This window comes from Schistocerca piceifrons, chromosome 5, assembly GCF_021461385.2.
Source record: "Schistocerca piceifrons isolate TAMUIC-IGC-003096 chromosome 5, iqSchPice1.1, whole genome shotgun sequence".
In the NCBI taxonomy this organism is placed as follows: domain Eukaryota; kingdom Metazoa; phylum Arthropoda; class Insecta; order Orthoptera; family Acrididae; genus Schistocerca; species Schistocerca piceifrons.
The window spans coordinates 73,654,299-73,674,205 of NC_060142.1; positions in this window are offsets into that span (position 1 = coordinate 73,654,299).

Below are 19,907 nucleotides of genomic sequence, written 5' to 3' on the forward strand. Positions count from 1 at the left end.
CTGTGGACGTCGACCACGCTATAAATGTTCGGAGACAGAGATTATGCGTAGCAACTGACGTGAGGATCCGAATAATTTATTTAGTATACCTGGAAAATTAGGCATTACGCACGCTGGTTTAGGAATTAAACCACTTAACATTTGTTTCTTATTCTAAGCGTTTTTTACGGTAACCGTCGAAATCGTATCATATCTGATTTAATTGTTCAGTAGGAGGAAATGTTTCAGTAAGAAAACAAAGTTGTCAAACATACAAATTTTAAAATCGTGATGGCGTAAAGTATATGAAAATACAGGTCTTATATTACAGAATGTGCAATGAGAGTATTAATTATATATAATAGATAGCTACATATTTATCCAAAATTTACGTAAATTGTGTAACTTGCAGTATTTCATAGTACTTCCGAGGGTGCTCAGATGTATAGAAATGCTCTGAATTTTTTCCGGCATATTTTCCCCAAAAGTTACTTAAAGCAGCACTTGCGTATTTGCAAAGACTGAACTACCGCACAAATTAATTACTTCCCAAATCTAAATTCCTGTCACATTTCGAAAGTTGGGTAGGAAAGCAGCGGCAAGAATAAACAGATGATTGTCATTTTACACGCCTCAGCTAGTCTGAGAGTAGAACACATGCAGTTTTATACAGTTTACGATGTAAAATATGCTTCGATATTTCGAGAGTACTGAACCACAGAGGAAGTACTCTTCCTCGTATCCACAACTCTCACATCCTGTCAGCACAACATGAAATGCATGCATCTTTACAAGACACACATAGGCGCTAGAACTTATATTGCACTTGTCGACAAGAGTAAGCAATGTCACCACCATGCCAAATCTCTTCTGACATCAAAGCCAGTCAAACATTATAGTGAAGTCATAAAACTAATTATTTTCCACATCTGGGATGCTTCCATGTTTCATTATGTTTATCCACATATAGAATGTCTGCAAAAAACACGCCAGCAGTGGAAAAAGTGCAGTGTTGACAACGTGTATCACAATGTCTCAATTAATTGTCACACTGTTATTACCCACACGTATTTGTCATACGGGTTGGCAAATCATTATTGTGAATCATAAGTATACTGTTTCCACGCCAAAAATACATGTCGTTTATGAAAAGTAACAGACAGTTCACGTTCTAAGTTAGGCCTACGACATCGAAACTATTCTAACCAAGATAAGTACTATTTGAGTACAAAAAACAAATACGCATTTTTGAATGTATAATTGAGCCAACTCATTGAGGAGTAACGCCAATTTAGGAAGGGTGAAGATAATAGACCACATTGAAGATTGCGATTATTATAAAAGATTATACCGAGTCGAGGCGATGTCTCAAAGAAACACATTTACAGACAGCATTTCCTCTAATCAACACAAACATGTAATGAAAACACCCCACATTCACACAGCACACACAAACGCTGATGTAAGAAGGAAGGTATAAGGTGCTTTACTGTGATATATTACCTAAAATGGAGAACAACTGCTTTGTTTATGCACACATGTCATAGGTAGGTGACAGAGATGTCAGAAGTATAACTCCAGATCCCTATGACAATTAGCTCAAGATGGAATTGCATTATTCCTCAAAATATGAAAGATTTCTACAATTACATCTACATCCATACCTCGCAAGCCACCTGACGGTGTGTGGCGGATGGTACCTTTAGTATCTCTATCTGTTCTCCCTTCTATTCCAGTCTCGTATTTTTCGTGGAAAGAAAGATTGTCGGTATGCCTCTGTGTGGGCTCTAATCTCTTATCCTCATGGTCTCTTCGCGAGATATACGTAGGAGAGAGCAATATACTGCTTGACTCCTCGGTGAAGGTATGTTCTCGAAACTTCAACAAAAGCCCGTACCGAGCTACTGAGCGTCTCTCTTGCAGAGTCTTCCCCTGGAGTTTATCTGTCAAAAAAATGGTTCAAATGGCCCTGAGCACTATGGGACTCAACTTCTGAGGTCATTAGTCCCCTAGAACTTAGAACTAGTTAAACCTGACTAACCTAAGGACATCACACACATCCATGCCCGAGGCAGGATTCGAACCTGCGACCGTAGCAGTCGCGCGGTTCCGGACTGAGCGCCTAGAACCGCTAGACCACCGCGGCCGGCGTTTATCTGTCATCTCCGTAACGCTTTCGCGATTACTAAATGATCCTGAAACGAAGCGCGCTGCTCTCCGTTGGATCTTCTCAAACGATTCTATCAACCCTATCTGGTACGGATCCGACACCGGTGAGCAGTATTCAAGTAGTGCACTGTCAACCACTTCCTTTGTTTTCGGACTGCATTTCCTTTTGATCCTTCCAATGAATCTCAGTCTGGCATCTGATTTACCGACGATTAATTTTATATCGTCATTCCATTTTAAATCACTCCTAATGCCTACTCCCAGATAATTTATGGAACTAACTGCTTCCAGTTGCTGACCTGCTATATTGTAGCTAAATTATGAAGATCTTTCTTTCTATGTATTCGCAGCACCTCACACTTGTCTTCATTGAGATTCTATTGCCATTCCCTGCACCATGCGTCAATTCGTTGCAGAGCTTTCTGCATTTCATTACAATTTTCCATTGTTACAACCTCTCGATATACTACAGCATCATCCGCAGAAATCCTCAGGGAACTTCCGACGTTATCCACAAGGTCATTTATTTATATTGAGAATAGCAACGGTCCTACGACACACCACTGCGGCACACCTGAAATCACTCTTACTTCGGAAGACTTCTCTCCATTGAGAATGACATGCTGCGTTCTGTTATCTAGGAGCTCTTCAATCCAATCACACAATTGCTATGATAGTCCATATGCTCTTACTTTGTTCAGTAAGCGACTGTGGGGAATTGTATCAAACGCCTTGCGGAAGTCAAGAAACACGGCATCTACCTGGGGACCCGTGTCTATGGCCCTCTGAGTCTCGTGGACGAATAGCACGAGCTGGGTTTCACACGATCGTCTTTTTCGAAAACCATGCTGATTCCTACAGACTAGATTTCTAGTTTCCAGAAAAGTCGTTATACTCGAACATAACCCGAGTTCCAAAATTCTACAACTGACCGATGTTAGAGATATAGGTCTATAGTTCTGCACATCTGTTCGACGTCCCTTCTTGAAAACGGGGATGACCTATGCCCTTTTCCAATCTTTTGGAACATTACGCTCTTCTATAGACCTACAGTACACCGCTGCAAGAATGGGGGCAAGTTCCTTCGCGTACTCTGTGTAAAATCGAACTGTTGTCCCATCAGGTCCAGCGGCCTTTCCTCTTTTGAGAGATTTTAATTGTTTTTCTATCCCTCTGTCATCTATTTAGATATCTATCATTTTGTCATCTGTGCGACAATCTAGAGAAGGAAGTACATTGCAATCTTCCTCTGTGAAACAACTTTGGAAAAAGACATTTAGTATTTCGACCTTTAGTCTGACATTCTTTGTTTCAGTACCATTTTGGTCACAGAGTGTCTGGACATTTTGTTTTGATCCACCTACCGCTTGGCATAAGACCAGAATTTTTTAGGATTTTCCGCCAAGTCTTTACTTTCGAGTTCATTGAACGCCTCTCGCATAGCCCTCCTCACACTACATTCCGCTTCGTGTAATTTTTGTTGTCTGCTTGGCTTTTGCTATGTTTATGTTTGCTGTGAAGATCCCTTTGCTTCCGTAGCAGTTTTCTAACTCTGTTGTTGTACCACGGTGGCTCTTTTCCATCTCTAACGATCTTGCTCGGCACATACTCATGTAATGCATATTGTACGATGGTTTTGCACTTTGTCCACTGACTCAACACTATCTGTACTTGAGATAAAACTTTTGTGTTGAGCTGTCAAGTAGTCTGAAATCTGCTTTTTGTCACTTTTGCTAAACAGAAAAATCTTCCTACCTTTTTTAATATTTCTATTTACGGCTGAAATCATCGATGCAGTAACCACTTTACGATCGCTAATTCCCTGTTCTGCGTTAAATGTTTTAAATAGTTCGGGTCTGTTTTTCACCAGAAGGTCTAATATGTTATCGTCACGAGTCGGTTCTCTGTTTAACTGTTCGAGGTAGTTTTCAGATAATGCACTTAAAAGAATTTCACTAGATTCTTTGTCCCTGCCACGCGTTATAAACGTTTGAGTCTCCCTGTCTAGATCCGGCAAATTAAAATCTCCACCCAGAACTATACCACGGTCGGGAAATCTACTCGAAATATTTTCCCAATTTTCCTTCAGGTGCCCTGCCACAACAGCTGCTGAGCCAGAGGGCCTATAGAGACATCCAGTTACCATGTTTGAGCCTGCTTTAACCGTGACCTTCATCCAAATTATTTCACATTTCGTATCTCCGTCAATTTCCTTCGATACTATTGCACTTTTTATCGCTATAAACACGCCTCCCTTCGATACTATTGCAATTTTATCGCTATAAACACGTCTCCCCCTTTACTGTCCAGCTGATCTCTGCGGTAAACATTCCAATCTGAGTTCAGAATTTCATTACTGTTTACATCTGGTTTCAGCCGACTTTGCGTTCCTAGTACTATGTGGGCATTGTGACCGTTTATTAATGAGGGCAGTTCTGGGACCTTTCTACAGACGCTCCTGCAGTTTATTATTACCACATTAAAATTGTCATTCCCTGTTGCTTTTTGCGTACTGCTATCTTGTCGCGTCTCAGGAGGCGTCTTGTCGGGCCTAGGGAGGGAATTCTCTAACTTAAAAAACCCACATGTGTACTCCACACGTACTCCGCTACCCTTGTAGCCGCTTCCTGCGTGTAGTGCACGCCTGACCTATTCAGAGGGACCCTAAATTTCTCCACCCGATAGCGGAGGTCGAGAAATTTGCACCCCAGATCTCAGCAGAATCGTCTGAGCCTCTGGTTTAAGCCTTCCACTCAGCTCCAAATCAGAGGACCGCGATCGGTTCTTGGAACGATACTACAAATAGTTAGCTCATATTCCACCCCGCGAGCGAGGTTTTCCGCCTTCACCATCTCCGCCAACCATGCGACGCACCAGACTCCCCACTGCTGCTACATTCCGAGACAGCAGCCTAAAGACGGCTGGCCGTGGCCATCAGCAAGTTTAGCTGTTCGCGAACAGAGGCCAGTTCCTCCTGCGTCCGTACACATCAGTCACACATCCTATCCATCCGAAGAAATCAACAATTTACTGTAGAGAGTTAATCAACTTTTAACTAGACTGCTAATTCACTGAAGGCGGATAATAGCTGGCTAAACTGTGGTTACTAGACACTTATTGGTGGAAACAATGAAAATACGCACTAACTGTCTCTGGATTGTATTCAAAACAAACACGAAATCTATGGAACACTATTACTAGTACTCGAAAATTAAAGCTTCCTAAAAGCAGAAACACATGGAAAAAGAAGTGAGGCCGGCCGCGGTGGTCTCGCGGTTCTAGGCGCGCAGTCCGTAACCGCGCGACTGCTACGGTCGCAGGTTCGAATCCTGCTTCGGGTATGGATGTGTGTGATGTCCTTAGGTTAGTTAGGTTTATGTGGTTCTAAGTTCTAGGGGACTGATGACCACAGCTGTTAAGTCCCATAGTGCTCGTAGCCATTTGAGCCATTTTGAAAAAGAAGTGACACGTAAGAAAAACACAGTTAATACTTAAATTTACGGCAGATGTGAAGCAGACGGCATTTTTCTGTTATTAGTAGCTGTTTCTAAAGACTACTATTTGTAGAATATAGAAGTGCTGCATCATGTATAACATGTCTTGTTACCACCGCCGGTGCCCAGTATACAGGTGCTGGCTGTAGACCACGTCGCGAATATGCCGGGAGCCGCACTCATCGGCGTCTTCCAAACGCCACCTTCCACTATATAAGCCGCTGCTGTCAACTCTTCAACAGTCAGCTCCGCCACTTGCTACTCCTGCGGAATTCTACAACGCCGCACGACAGCTGCACCTCACAATATTGTTCAGGCTCTCTCTCTCTCTCTCTCTCTCTCTCTCTCTCATGTTGCGGCAGCTACGGATCGTGGTCGAAAGCAAATCTCCTACGGTTGACTGTGATTTGAATACAGTCCCCAATTTATCGACGTCGGAGCGGACTACATGGCCTTATCGTGTGAACTACAAGTACCCGACACCGTAACGCCAGCACAACACGCATCTCGCAGCAATGCCGTTGTGCCAGACATGCCACAAGGACGATACAGACATCCACCGACTGGTTTGCTCTGCGCCTGTCGCCTTCATCCAACACAACGCCTCGCGATTTCAGTGACGTCTTTACTTTACCCTAACGACATTTCTTATCCGAAAATGAGGAGAAATGCAGTACACTGGCTAATGGGCACTGCCGCTTAGTACATACTAAGTATTTCCTTTCTACGAAATTATTATAATTAAATACAATGAATATTTCAAATATATTTATAAATACGATATAAATGTGTAGCTACTACCATCCATTCTAATTCTGGTTGAAAATGCGTGTGGAAATCAGAAATACGAATGCAGGAAACATGCTTGGAAAGAAAAAAAAATTCATACCGGAAGCAGGAAATTTAACTTTCGTTATCAATTCTGTAATTATGGAACCGGCTTTTCTACACCTTCAAAGAAAAGCAATTTCATGTTTTGATACTCCAAACCAAGAATAACAAACTAACTTTAGTAGTTCATTGTCTGTGTCGTTAGAATAAGAGATGAAACAAAAGCATCTAAAATTTGAGTAATGAGCACTGACTTTTGTGAAGAAAAGGCATTTGCAGACATTGCATTATAGGTAAGTAATCATTATGTTCATGTCCGCTATGAAATCAGATAATTAGGGACAGTTACTCTAATACACCAACATATAAACATTGAGAACGGATACGTGCAATTTGATTTCGACAATGCAGACTACAATGTCGGCACTGTGGGCGGCCATAACACGTTTCGTGTCGTGGGTGGAACTGCTTGCCTAACACCTAAAACCGCTCTTCAGGTAGAGGACAACGTACCTCGAAAGTATGTTACTGCTCATGCTGTTGAAAAACGAGGCATGTTTGATTTGCAAACTTACAGAGACCCAAGTATCTCTGGCGATTGTAAAATAATTGCTACAAAAATGGCTTCGCCGCAAGTAAAACCACTGTCATATGAATATGGCCGAATACTTAATTTGTTTTGGTTGACTGGTACCTGGTTAGAAGGCCCAGAAGAACGTAAAGCTGATTGTGACGGCTGCATGGAAATGCTGTATGCGATGAGAGAGTTCCAAACTTCCGCTGTAGTCCCTCTTACATTCATCAACTTGGCTCCTTCACACCCGTCAACAATTTATACAGCTGTTCTTCAAGCTGCCACAAAAGGGACCAGCAATGGAGAAAGAATAACAATGGTGACTTTTGATCAGCCTTTGTACGATAAAGCTCGTGAAATAGTAGGAACAGCACATGTAGACAGCCTTTTGAAGTCACTTTTCATTCGACTAGGAGGTTCTCACTTGTTAATGCCCTTTTTGTCAGCAATTGGATTCATCATGGCAGGAAATGATTTGGAGGAGTTGTACAGTCCTGTCTATGCCAAAAATAGTGTTCAACAAATGATGAACGTGAAAGCTGACACGAAGCTTATTCGTGCTCTCTTCCTAGTCGAAGAGGCACTAATTGCTATATTTTTGAAAACTACTGAAGCTCTCTTTCGTGTGGTTAAAGATTAGCTTAATGTTGTCTACTCAACTTGCAAGCATAGTAATACATCTCCTGAAGAATTTACGAAGGCATCTGTAGTGAAGAGTTTTGTAAACATTTTGGGAAACCAACTTCAACGTTCAGAAGAATCAGAACGAACACAAAGACTGTGGATGCACTTCACAGAAATGGTTCAACTTGTTCGATCGTATATTAGAGCTGAGAGAAGTGAGGACTTTCTTCTTTACCTTCACTGTGTACATCAAATGCTCCCCATTTTACATGCGTCTGGTCACTTAAACTACGCTAAATCTGCACAAGTTTACCTACAAGATTCGCTGGAACTTCTCAACTCAATGAGCCCAGAAAACGATTTGTTCGTTAATTGTGTTATTTCACCATCCGACGTTCTGAAAAGCTTTGGTCTGGAGTCTGGGATGATATTACCGTTGAACAGGTTTCGATGACATCCTTGAGTAGCATTGGTGCATTGACTGGAGGCAGAGGAATAACAGCGGCAACTATTGCAACTTGAATCAACACCATGCCAGTTTGTTCTCAGGCGTGTGAAGCAATGGAAGAATACGCAGGTGTGTGCAGCGTCTCTTCAGAGCAGCACGTGGAGATACGAGAGGCAAGGCATAAAAGAAGCTGCAAGGAATTGCAAACTTTTGTTTCTTGGTTTGAGGAACACAATCTGTAACTCTCTTCCTTGTCAGCAGGGGTTGAAGCAGATGAAAACGTAAACTGTGATCAAGCATTTTAAATTGGTACACTAGCCTTGAAGCAGATTGAGAACAACACATTCAATGAGATACACTTGAAAAGAACGTCACCTGTTAAGTTTCTAGCCTCTGTAACCACGTCCATGACAATTAACAACAACACTGCATGTGTGAACCTTAACACTCTCTTACATCGGAGGGTGTCCATAGTAAAGAATGATGAGAGACTTGAAGAAATATTTGAAGTTGAATTATGTGCTTATCCTTTATCCTTGTTCGACGAATCTGGCTTGATGAGGAAGGAAAGCAAATCTTCAATGGTGACTGTATTGGTTTCAGATTGAAATGAATCATCGATCACCCCAGATTCAGAGAAAGTAACCTATATCATTGATGGAGTCACCTCCTTTATCCTGTTGTCTGGCAACGCCTAGCTATCTTCTGATATACACAGAAAACATAATTAGTCGTTATGGGCAAACAACTGTTGTTTTTGATGGATACAAGCAAGAAAACACAAAAGATGAAGAACACGTACCCAGATCACGTTATACCACTAACACTGAAGTGAAAGTAGAAGACTCAGTCCATACAAATATTAATTAAAGCAAATTTCTAGCTAACGCTAAGAACAAAATCAGCCTTATTTCTCTCCTTGCAGTGCACATGCAAAGAGGTGGTTCACAGTTCATCAAGCATCGGGTGATGCTAACTTATTGATAGTTTCAATAGCGATTGATGAAGCGAAGAAACGAGTTGAAGCTGGTTCAGTTGGTGATGACATGGGATTACCAGTCCTGTTGACTGTCCACACACTATCAGAGAACAAACTGAAAATCGTGGTACAAAAGAAAGGCAATCAGCATGAAAAAGTATAGACTATTTCTGACGTTCTGCGAGGCATTGGGAATATGAAAGGTGTACTCTTAGCAATATACGTCTTCACAGGATGTAACACTGTAACAACTACCTACAACAAGTGGAAAGTGCAAGCCAACAATGCTCTTTGTACGAAACCTCCAGTCTTCAACGATACCAAAGCTGACCCCAGTGCAGTGTCTGACGCTGGAAAGAATTTCCTTCTTGCGATATTTGGAGCCAAGAACACAAAAGGTCTAGATTGTTTTGGCTACCAATGTTACTTGCATGCTACTGCATGCAGCCTATACACTAATTGTTCAAGTTGGCTGCAGTTCCCCCCACTTCAGCAGCTTCCAGGCAGCATTCATTTTGAGCCTACCACAAGGTGCAGCAGTGGCGGATCGAGAAGAAGAATCCACGCGAGTGGGGGTGGAAGAAGACTGGCGAACACTTCAGACCAATTACAACAGTACGTCCTACAGCTTCCTGGGAATTACTATCCCTCGTAGTCTGAGCTTGCAAAGACGTATACTTCAGTAACTGAGAGTGCAGAAAGAGGGGTCTAAACTGCATGTGTGGTAATTGTTCAGCCCTAAGATGTGTTATCAGGGACACGAATATCATACATCAAGATCTAGATGAGGACTCAATACTGATGAAAAACTTTACATTTATTTAAGGTCGCATTTAACATTCTACATTTTTATTCAGTATTAATGCTGAACGCAGTTTATGAACTTCAAAAATTTATGTAAAATATGGTGCAATATACAGCCAAAATGTCTTATATTTTGAAGAAAAGCCTCCAAAAGCTGCAGTTTTAAAAATAATAGGAATCAAAATGATACAATTATGTATCATAATTATTATACAGGTAATATTTTTATAATTCAAAATCATTTATGTTGCAAAGGTATTCATTCTTAATGTGACAATGTCCAGAGAAAGTTCAGAATGGGTTTCTCCGTACCACAGGTTTATATGGCCTAGGCCTGTGGAAGCCTCTTTTCCCTTAAAAAGTAGCGCCCCTTGAGAAGGTGGTGAGGTTGTCGTTCCTTCAAGGGCTTATCACTAACATACCACCGGCCACTAAAATCGCAGTTTACTTTTGCTTTTAGAAACACAGTCATGTATAAAAGATTAGTTTCCTTAGTGTTAATGTCATATTTATTCTGTCATATTTATTCAAAAATTCTAAAAAAATACGAAAAATTTCTATTTTTACACCCTCTGGAACGGTTCTTAGCAAGATTATGCACTGAGCCGTTTTTGTTCGCAATTTAATGTAGATTATTTTTGTAAATGGTACTTTACGCGCTAAACTGTATAGTTCTCGAAATATTTGATCAAAACTGATAAATCTACTAATTTAACAACATCTGCGACAACCCCAAACCCGACGCTTTAAATGGTGTAACGTTTTACCAAACAATATGTGGACTGTACAGAGCAATTGAGATCTGGAGGGAAGCTTTTACTTTCGATGTTGAGGTTTGGGTCTAATTGCACAGTACTATTTCCGCGTAAAGCCCTGGGTCTCTGTTAGGCCTACTACGAACATCTTCACGCAGTAAATACTCTGTAAGTCGCGATATCGTGAGTGGCGAAGGGTACCTTGTATATCTCTACTTGCCATTTCATTTCCCATTCAACTTGCAAATAGTGCGAGAAATAAAAGACACTCTCTCGTATGCGTGTGTGCAAGCCATCCCTCATCTTGTCTTTATAAGTCTTACGGGAAATGTTCGTTGGTGGCAGTAGAATGGTCTTCAGTCAGTTAGAAAATACGTTTCACTAAATTTTCTCAGTCGCGTTCCTATTTGAGTTCAAGAAGCACTTCAGTGAATCGAACCTTCCAGTAATAAATCTATCAGCTCGCCTCGAAAATGCTTCGATGTATTCCTCTAATCCGACCTGTTGCGAATTCCAAACACTTGAGCAATACTGAAGAATGGGTGGCACTAGTGTTCTGTACGCGGTCCCATTTACAAGTGAACCACTCTTTCCTAAAATCCTCCCAACAAACCTATTTCGATCGTTAGCCTCCCCTGTTATTGTCCTTCCGTTCTCGTTCCATTTCAGATCTGCAGTGTAGTTCTAGATACTTAATCGACGCGACTATATCAGGCAGTACACTAGTAATGCTGTATTCGAACATTACGAGATTGTTTTCCTAGTCATCTGAATTTCCTTGCATTTTTTTCTGTATTTAGTGCAAGCTGCCATTCATGGCACCAACTGGAAATTTTGTCTAAGTCGTCTTGTACCTTCATACAGTCACTAAACGCCTTCACCGGATTCTGTCTGTGGGTATTATGTATCCCAAGTAGCCCGCCATCTTATGTCCAAATTTTGAATTTTATCTCATCCATAATCGCCAAAAGCTTACAGTAATTGCTGTGAAATTTCATAATGCTCTTCCTACATTTTTCCTAGGATCAGTAACCTTGCCTTTCAGCGTCTCTGAGATTTCAGATCATAGTCCTGTGATATATGCTGATGATCAGACGTTCAGGTAAATGAAGGTTTCTGAAACTGGAAGCAACGTCCACACCACAAGAAAGCTCTGTACTGGCGACAATCTGGGTAAAGTTCTGTTTGCCAACAGCTAAAGGAAGTGCAGCAAGACTTCCTACTCCATGGAAGCGCAGCAAGACTTCCTTTATTGTCTCTGGTCTGTCCCTTGCTGGCTCTGTTACGATATTTATTTACCGGTAATTAAGCAAGACCCTCATGGATCCGTCTTTTCTCTTCATACACCATAGTGGATTGTGTACCAGCTGACAGTTTCTTCTATTACCCCTTCTGCCGACATTTTCTTCACTTTGTTCTGGATATTTTGCTTTTACATTACTCGCAGTTGGTGAGGATTGACAAAAAACTTGCGACGTTTCTTCACCCTCAGTTTATATAAGAAGATCCACACTCGTCCCCGGTGCATATGAAGCACTTCCACGTACGATTTCAAAACATGTCTGGTCCAGTTCATGCGATTCAAAATCTCATAGCTCCACCCCTACCTCTTCATAAATAGCCCGAGTTTCGTCCTTATGGGCTTCCACTAACCTGTGTGCCATGACTCCTTGCCTTCTACCATTTTCCACACAATTATCAAAATTCAAACCGGCAGTCTTCCCTGCCAAATTCACAGTGGTGAAACTCTCTCAAATGCAAAACAATCTCGTACTTTTTAACAAGTCAAGCCCTAATATCGCCTATAATTTCAGTCTTTGTGCACAGGTTGGATTAAACCAATATTAAGATCTATATTTACAACAGGATACTCGCATATCCCTACTTCCTCTTCCTCTCCCAATAACAAATTTCTAATTTTTTCAAAATCTGTATTCAAAGCTCCAGCTGTTCTGTTACATCAAACCGTTCGTTGTTGAGCAGATCCCTCCAGTCAACTCCCTCATTCCAGGAGTTCTGTTGGGGTTCAAGGCCTTCTAACGTGGACGATCTCCACTCTTCCCTTTCGTCTGTCTTCTCTCCAGTCATTATTTCTCCTGTCGTCGTATTTCCAGTTATCACTGTTTATTTTGTCTGCGTTCCTCCATTTATTTATTCCACCATAGGGTCGATACTGCGGCTTCCGACGAGGTTTGTCATTCCTTCTTCCTCATTCATTTGCATACTTTATTGGTGGATGGCGCCTTCCCCAATGCTGGTTGTTTGCTGGTTGATGTACTGGTGACAAATTCTCTCTATGAAATTTAGTGACACCCTGTTTTCCTTGCTCCTGTGATATCCAAGCTCACACAGTAGGTGCTAGAATTCTTTGACGCCGTGTAGCGATTCGTACTTCTTTTTGAATCTGACGTGAAAGTTTCGACACCCAAAGTTGTATGATTTCGGATGGTTCATATGTCGCTTCCTACCACATGTTTGGAAAATGGCACTGAATCTTGTCTTCTCGATTCTACGTAGTTTTGTCGTCACGATTTCTAATTTCACTTGTTCTTGTTTTCCCTTGCACCAGTATTATTCCAAAAATGTGGGGGTAAATTATTCATATGTCTTACATTGTCCTGCGATCTTTCGCATTTTCGTCGCCGCTTTCTATGCGAAGCGAGCACGGAGAAATCTAATTTTCAGAACAGGCGGCCAAGATTTTGATAACGTCTCGCGGAAGTCTTTGGCCCACAACTACGGGTGTAGACGGTTCGCGATGTCCGCGAACGGTGAAAATTTCTGAACTAACACAAACTGGTTCCTCAGCTCCTCTTCCTCCATGCCACAAGATACCGTATCGGCAGTCATAGTGGAAGTTATTGATGGTTCAGAGCGTCGTGGCTCTTCTCTGACTTGGCATAACCTTTCGATTAGATCTCTTCCCTGTTGTGTTATTCTTCGCTCTGAATCGCTACACTATCTTGTCGCTTGTCTCTTGTCGAAAACTTAATCTTCTCTATTTCTATCGGTTGTGCTCCAGTGTCTCCTTGCTCTGGCGGTTTATGGTTTCCTGCACATTGGCATCAAGTGCGTGGTGACCGTCTTTCTCGTTTGCGTTGCTGGCCTCTGTTGCTTGCCTGCTTGGTCGTTTGGTGCTCGCACACTAGTATGCACAGTATTCTTATCTCGCGTACCGCATGCTGTGGTTGAATGTGCGTGATAATATTTCGTGTGAGTACGACCCTGATTTTAAATTATTGATAAAACTCTAGTGGACGCAACGGATAACAAGACACATACACACAACCAACGCACTCAGTAACGAGGGCGATAACCGCTAGCATTCTTTAAGGCCCACGCCCCTATTCCTACTGGCTTATCAAAAGGGGAAAATGGGAATGCTGGTTGATTTGGCATTATTTAGAAAGCTAACAAGGAAAAAATTGGTGGTAAGGTCTTAGGGGACGAAACTGCTGTGGTCATCGGTCCCTACGCTTAGATACTAATTAATCTAAATTAAACTAACTTAAGCTAAGGACGACACACACACTCATGCCCGAGGGAGGACTCGAACCTCCGACAGGGGGAGGCTCGCGGACCGTGACAAAACGCCCCTCACCGCGCGGCTACCCCGCCCAGCAGCTAACAAGAGGTTTCTTGCTCTTGCAATTATCGATTTGAGCTTTGGGGGACGAGAGGTAATTTTCTGAAATATCTAACACTTTTTTTAAGGGGACTGAAATTTTATTACAAATTTAGATGTTATGATTGAACATAATCTCGATACTACTGTCTGTGCTGACAAGTATTGAAATAGCTAATTGGTGTCGTATTATGAGCCAATTATTGGTCTCACCATGGCGAGGCTGAGAGGAATTCACTATCACACACCAGGGCACAACCCTTCCATGCCTCGCCACGCTGAAGTACACAGCGAAACACTATGCGAAATGCCGCTACTATATAAATTAAAATCAGAAGGGCGACCGCACAGAGCTGGGAAGCTACCTACAGAGATGCTTGAGCAGATCATTTTCAAGTGAGCCGAGCGGAAGAGGGAAAGTTGGCCTGCGAACGGTATCTAATATGATGTACTGCATTTCAAATCTTACCACCTTCCGGACGGAGCGTCGTTTTGTTCAAGGGTTTTCTGCCTTCTCCCCATATTTCTTGACGTCGTCATCAGATTTCTGGTTTATAGCTCTTATGTGTTTGCCTATTTTTTAGTTAATTTGAAAATTTGTATCTTTTGTGGTGTCACCGCCAGACATCACACTTGCTAGGTGGTAGCCTTTAAATCGGCCGCGGTCCGTTAGTATACGTCGGACCCGCGTGTCGCCACTATCAGTGATTGCAGACCGAGCGCCGCCACACGGCAGGTCTAGAGAGACTTCCTAGCACTCGCCCCAGTTGTACAACCGACTTTGCTAACGATGGTTCACTGACAAAATACGCTCTCATTTGCCGAGACGACAGTTAGCATAGCCTTCAGCTACGTCATTTGCTACGACCTAGCAAGGCCCCATTACCAGTTACTATTGATACCGAATCATGTACCGTCAAGAGCGACGTTCACCATTTATAGATTAAAGTTAAGTATTCCACCAGCTACGTCCGTTTTTTTCTAAATTCTAATTTCCTTGCCCTGTTCCAGACCTCACGCCAGCCTGCGTGAGCTAAAACGCGTGCCTTTCGGCTTCCTCTAGTAAACCGGTGTTGGCTCTCCTGCCAACCACAACATCTTTTCTCATGAAATCGTGCGTGACTCGTCTCTTCAATCTCCCTTAAGAGATTCTAGCCCTTCTCAAGCCGTTGCCCTAGTTGTCTGAATTGTGTGTCATTCTTCTCTTCGCTTTTCTTATAACTAGCTACATTTGTTATTTGTTTCCTCAACTCTGTTTAAACTGCTCGTGTTGGAAGGTCCGCAGATCGAATACCGTAGGTGGTGGTGGTGGTGGTGGTGGTGGTGTGGGCTCGCAGTCAGCGTCAGTCTGTGCTGCCCTTTTCACAGCCAGCAATTCCCTCGTTTTCTGTCTCGGGTCAAGTTTGGTGAGCCTCTGTTCCACTAATTTCTCCCTCAGATATTTCATCGCTGTCTTGTCCCTGATCTTTATTTATCGTGTTGATTTCATCCTGAGTATCTACTTCGTTCAGTTTACTGTCAACTATTCCCTGACGTGCTAAACTTTTCACCCTCGCTCTCGAAAACCGTGGCGTACCAGAACAAAGATATTAAATTCTAAACGTACCTGACTTTCAAAGCAAACCTGATCACTTTTACACTACATTTGTCAATCATCACATACACTCTAATATTTTTTCCTCTACTAACATGCAGCAGAGATGCACACAAAACAATAATAGCCACTCCTAAATTTCAACGAGAAATCTCCCTCTCGACAACACAGACACTACAAACCGAACAATATCATTGAGAAATTACATAAATGGTTACGTACCAGCACCCAAAACTACTTTACATTTTGTGAATTTAATTGTTTTTAAGATAGTGACACGTATCCTTCTGTTGTGCAACCTAACTGCTGCGTCAGGAGGTCGCACATCAGCGAATCCTAGGGAGGTGTGGCCAGAATATGCCTGGTGACGTTCTAAAATATGTGTCTTGACACTCCAGGTCAGCGAACTGGAATCCACGGAGGCGTCACAAAGGAGTGCAAGGGTACCCTCCAAAATGAAATGGCAAGGAAAATTACGGCTGTTAAATGAGGCGCTAATTACAGTTACTCGATTTATTCCAATAAAATAATTGGTAGACAAATGACAGCCTGTTGCGAAGTTATTATTCCCGCACAATTATAAACAAAACAAATGGCAACCTGTGGCAACATTAATAACAAGACCTTGGCATATCTGGTGACAAAAGGGGTTGGGAGGAAATATCATAATAATGATTTAATTGTAATCATGAAGTGCCCAATGACTGTCAAGATTTTAATTGCAAACAGATCCTACGACAGAACGGTATGTCACACCTGTGATCAGAGGTGAACGAAACTGTTCTTTGGCGTTAAAACACAAGACTCCCGACTGATGCTTGAAGCAACCAGATTACTATAAAATGTCTTTAATGTCCGTGAAGAAAGACCTAAAACTGCACACCAAACTCAGATTTCGAACTAGTCGCCTAATATAAATACTGCAACTGCAGACAGAATCACTAATAAACTTTTTAACGAAGCCAATAAAGTTTCTGGATTCTGCCAACAAATCACGGAAACTAAAAAAAAGGTATTTATTGCGTGTTGCTGCTAGTGTACTTTAAATACGATCAGAATCTCTTAGGATCTTCTGATTTCGAGAAAGTCTTATTGTCGTTGCAGTTTAAAACATCACGCACTGAGCTAAGTTTGGAGCTTAAGTAAAAATCGCCAATCTTATATTAATTTATTTTGTGTAAGTCTCTCAGTTGGCTCAGATACTATTTCTTTGAATTTAAGCCGTATATCATCTAAGTTTACATTGTTGGTTGGTAAGGAATGGAGGCTTTCTCTTAGGAAGGCTTGAAGCCTGATTGTTTTAACATATATATTTTCGTTTGCTTTTAGTGGATTTGGATGATATCAGACTCTTTGCAACTATCTTGTGATCACAGATCCCAGTGCACCTCATGGTGCTCCCTATTTGCTCACGATTATTTGTTGCTAAGAGGTCTAGTATGTTTTCGCAACCATTTAAACTTCTATATGAAGATGGTATGTGTTCTTTCGGAAATGTCTGAAAGAACAAATACCATCTTCATATAGATAGGGCTTACCGGCCAATGATTTTCTTCAGCACGGATGCACTCACATTGCTCAAACTCTCACGGGAATCGGTAGATTGCCTGCCGCGAGTTATGTGTATATTAAGGAGGGGCAGTACACATGTAGTGTGTGGACAGTAAGTTGGAAATGTGGATCTCACGGGGAGCGTGTCAGAGATAAGTCCCTGCAGTCGCACTATCGTCTGTGTCCTGGTGGCTCAGTCGGATAGAGAGTCTTTCGTGTAAGCAGGAGATCCCGGGTTCGAGTCCCCGTCGGGGCACACATTCTCAACTGTCCCCGTTGACATTTATCAACCCCTGTAAGAAGCTAATGGACTGGAATTCATTGTAATTTCATTTCCACTTCTAGTGCTCTCCTGAACCAATTGCGCAAAATAATTTTCTGACGATGCTTTATACCTACCACAGGCAGTGAATACGTATTTTCGCCAACGAATCGCGGGCACATCCAAGTCACCATCAACTTCTGTCGTATGGACGGGGTGCCTATTTGTGATGAGACTGAAGTTATCTTTGAACTCTTTAGTAACTGTCTCATACTAGTCGAGAGTGATAAAAGGAACCAATTATTAATTTATTCTTGCTGTTACGTGTAACCTCTACCCATACTAACTCACAGGCATTATCTACTTCAACTTTGCTACGGGATAAACTACTGCTAAAAGCGTAAAAGGCGTCGCCTAAAACTGAATTTAATCTACGCTTTTTAAACGCAGTTAGGCCCTTTATTAAAATTTCAGCTGAACTTATCTCCGACTTTAGCCAACTTTCGGTAGTCTACATACTATTTGAACTTCAATACTTTCTATTTGTTCGTGGAGGTCTTGTTCTTCCCCAACTCAGCTATGACAGTTCTTCCCCAAAGTAGCTTTGACAGTTTACAATTGCTGTGTTGACTGTTGCTATGTCAGATGGTTCAAATTGCTCTGAGCCCTATGGGACTTAACATCTGACGTCATCAGTCCCCTGGACTTAGAACTACTTAAAGCTAACTAACCTAAGGACATCACACACATCCATACCCGAGGCAGGATTCGAACCTGTGACCGTAGTAGTCTCACGGTTCCGGACTGAAGCGCCTAGAACCGCTCGGCCACAGGGACCGGCGTTGCTATGTCTACCGTCTTCCTATATTCGTCCTACAGTCGTTCGAGAACGTCTAACCTAAAGTCACCCAGTCCATTTCACACACCCCTCGCTATCCATGTAGCTGCCTCCTGCATGTAGTTGAAACATGGCCTATTAAGTGGACCCCGAAACCCCACCACCCTAGGATGGCACCACAAAGAGATGTCACTCCCTCGACAGTCCATCTATGAACTGGCTCTGAGGCAGTTGACTCTACTGCCTCTGGGGATTTCTGTGCGTTCTCACTTTCAAAATTTTCTCACTTCTACCGGGGACCCAAAATGCAAATTCGAATTAATAGTAAAAGAATGGTATGGTTGCTTTAGTGAAATGGTTCAAATGGCTCTGAGCGCTATGGGACTTAACATCTGAGGTCATCAGTCCCCTAGAACTTAGAACTACTTAAACCGAACTAATCTAAGGACAGTACACCCATCCATGCCCGAGGCAGGATTCGAACCTGCGACCGTAGCGGTCGCGCAGTTCCAGACTGCTTTAGTGAGTAACCGACAATAAATAGCACCGCTCTTTATTGTATACCTTGGTATGAATTAAATTTTCCGATCAAATGGGACTTTTATTATGGATCTGCATTAGTTATGTGACTGTTTCCAGAAATGTGGTCCCGTAACAAGTATGGAATTCGCTCCAGCATAAAGTCAAGCGAGGGCACGACAGGGGGAAACGTTAGAGCAGAGAGGGCTGTGAAGAGAACGTCAGCCAACTGCAGGTGGACCGACCCCTCTCCAGGACGGAAACCCAACGGCAGCGCCGTCGACACGAAGAGGACATAAGCGCTGAGCCGGCTGGCCACGGCCCAGTTGAAGACTAGCATTCGGTGACTTCCACTGCGGCATTAAGAATAGGCACTTGTTTAACAGAGACTTAGGAACTGTATTACTTCTCTTGTATTACGAATTGTATATACTGAAGGTACTTCTTGTTTGTCTGTCGCCCTTTGCTCGCGACACGTATGTATCTCACAAAGTTAAGTATTGTAATCATTTCCTTTTGTAATAAACTTCATTAATATGACTTGCTTGAATTGTTGTCTAGCGATCCGAGAAAACAGGTTTCCTAGGCACACTATATTCCACGAGTAGGTAGGATACAACATTGGTGATGAGGTGGTCAACGCATTCCATAGCGACAAACCAGGGCCTAGCTGCAAGAGAATTCCTTGTGTGTTTTGCTGGCGCCTTAATTCTACACTTAGGAATGTTCAAGTATTTGCATTTGCCCTTCAGCAGTGCTTCCACACCCTCCATTTTTCAACGTTACTTGGAACAGCTGACTACAAAAGTGTCATTTTGTTCAAACTGCTTGACGATATTAATATGACTTGCTTGAATTGTT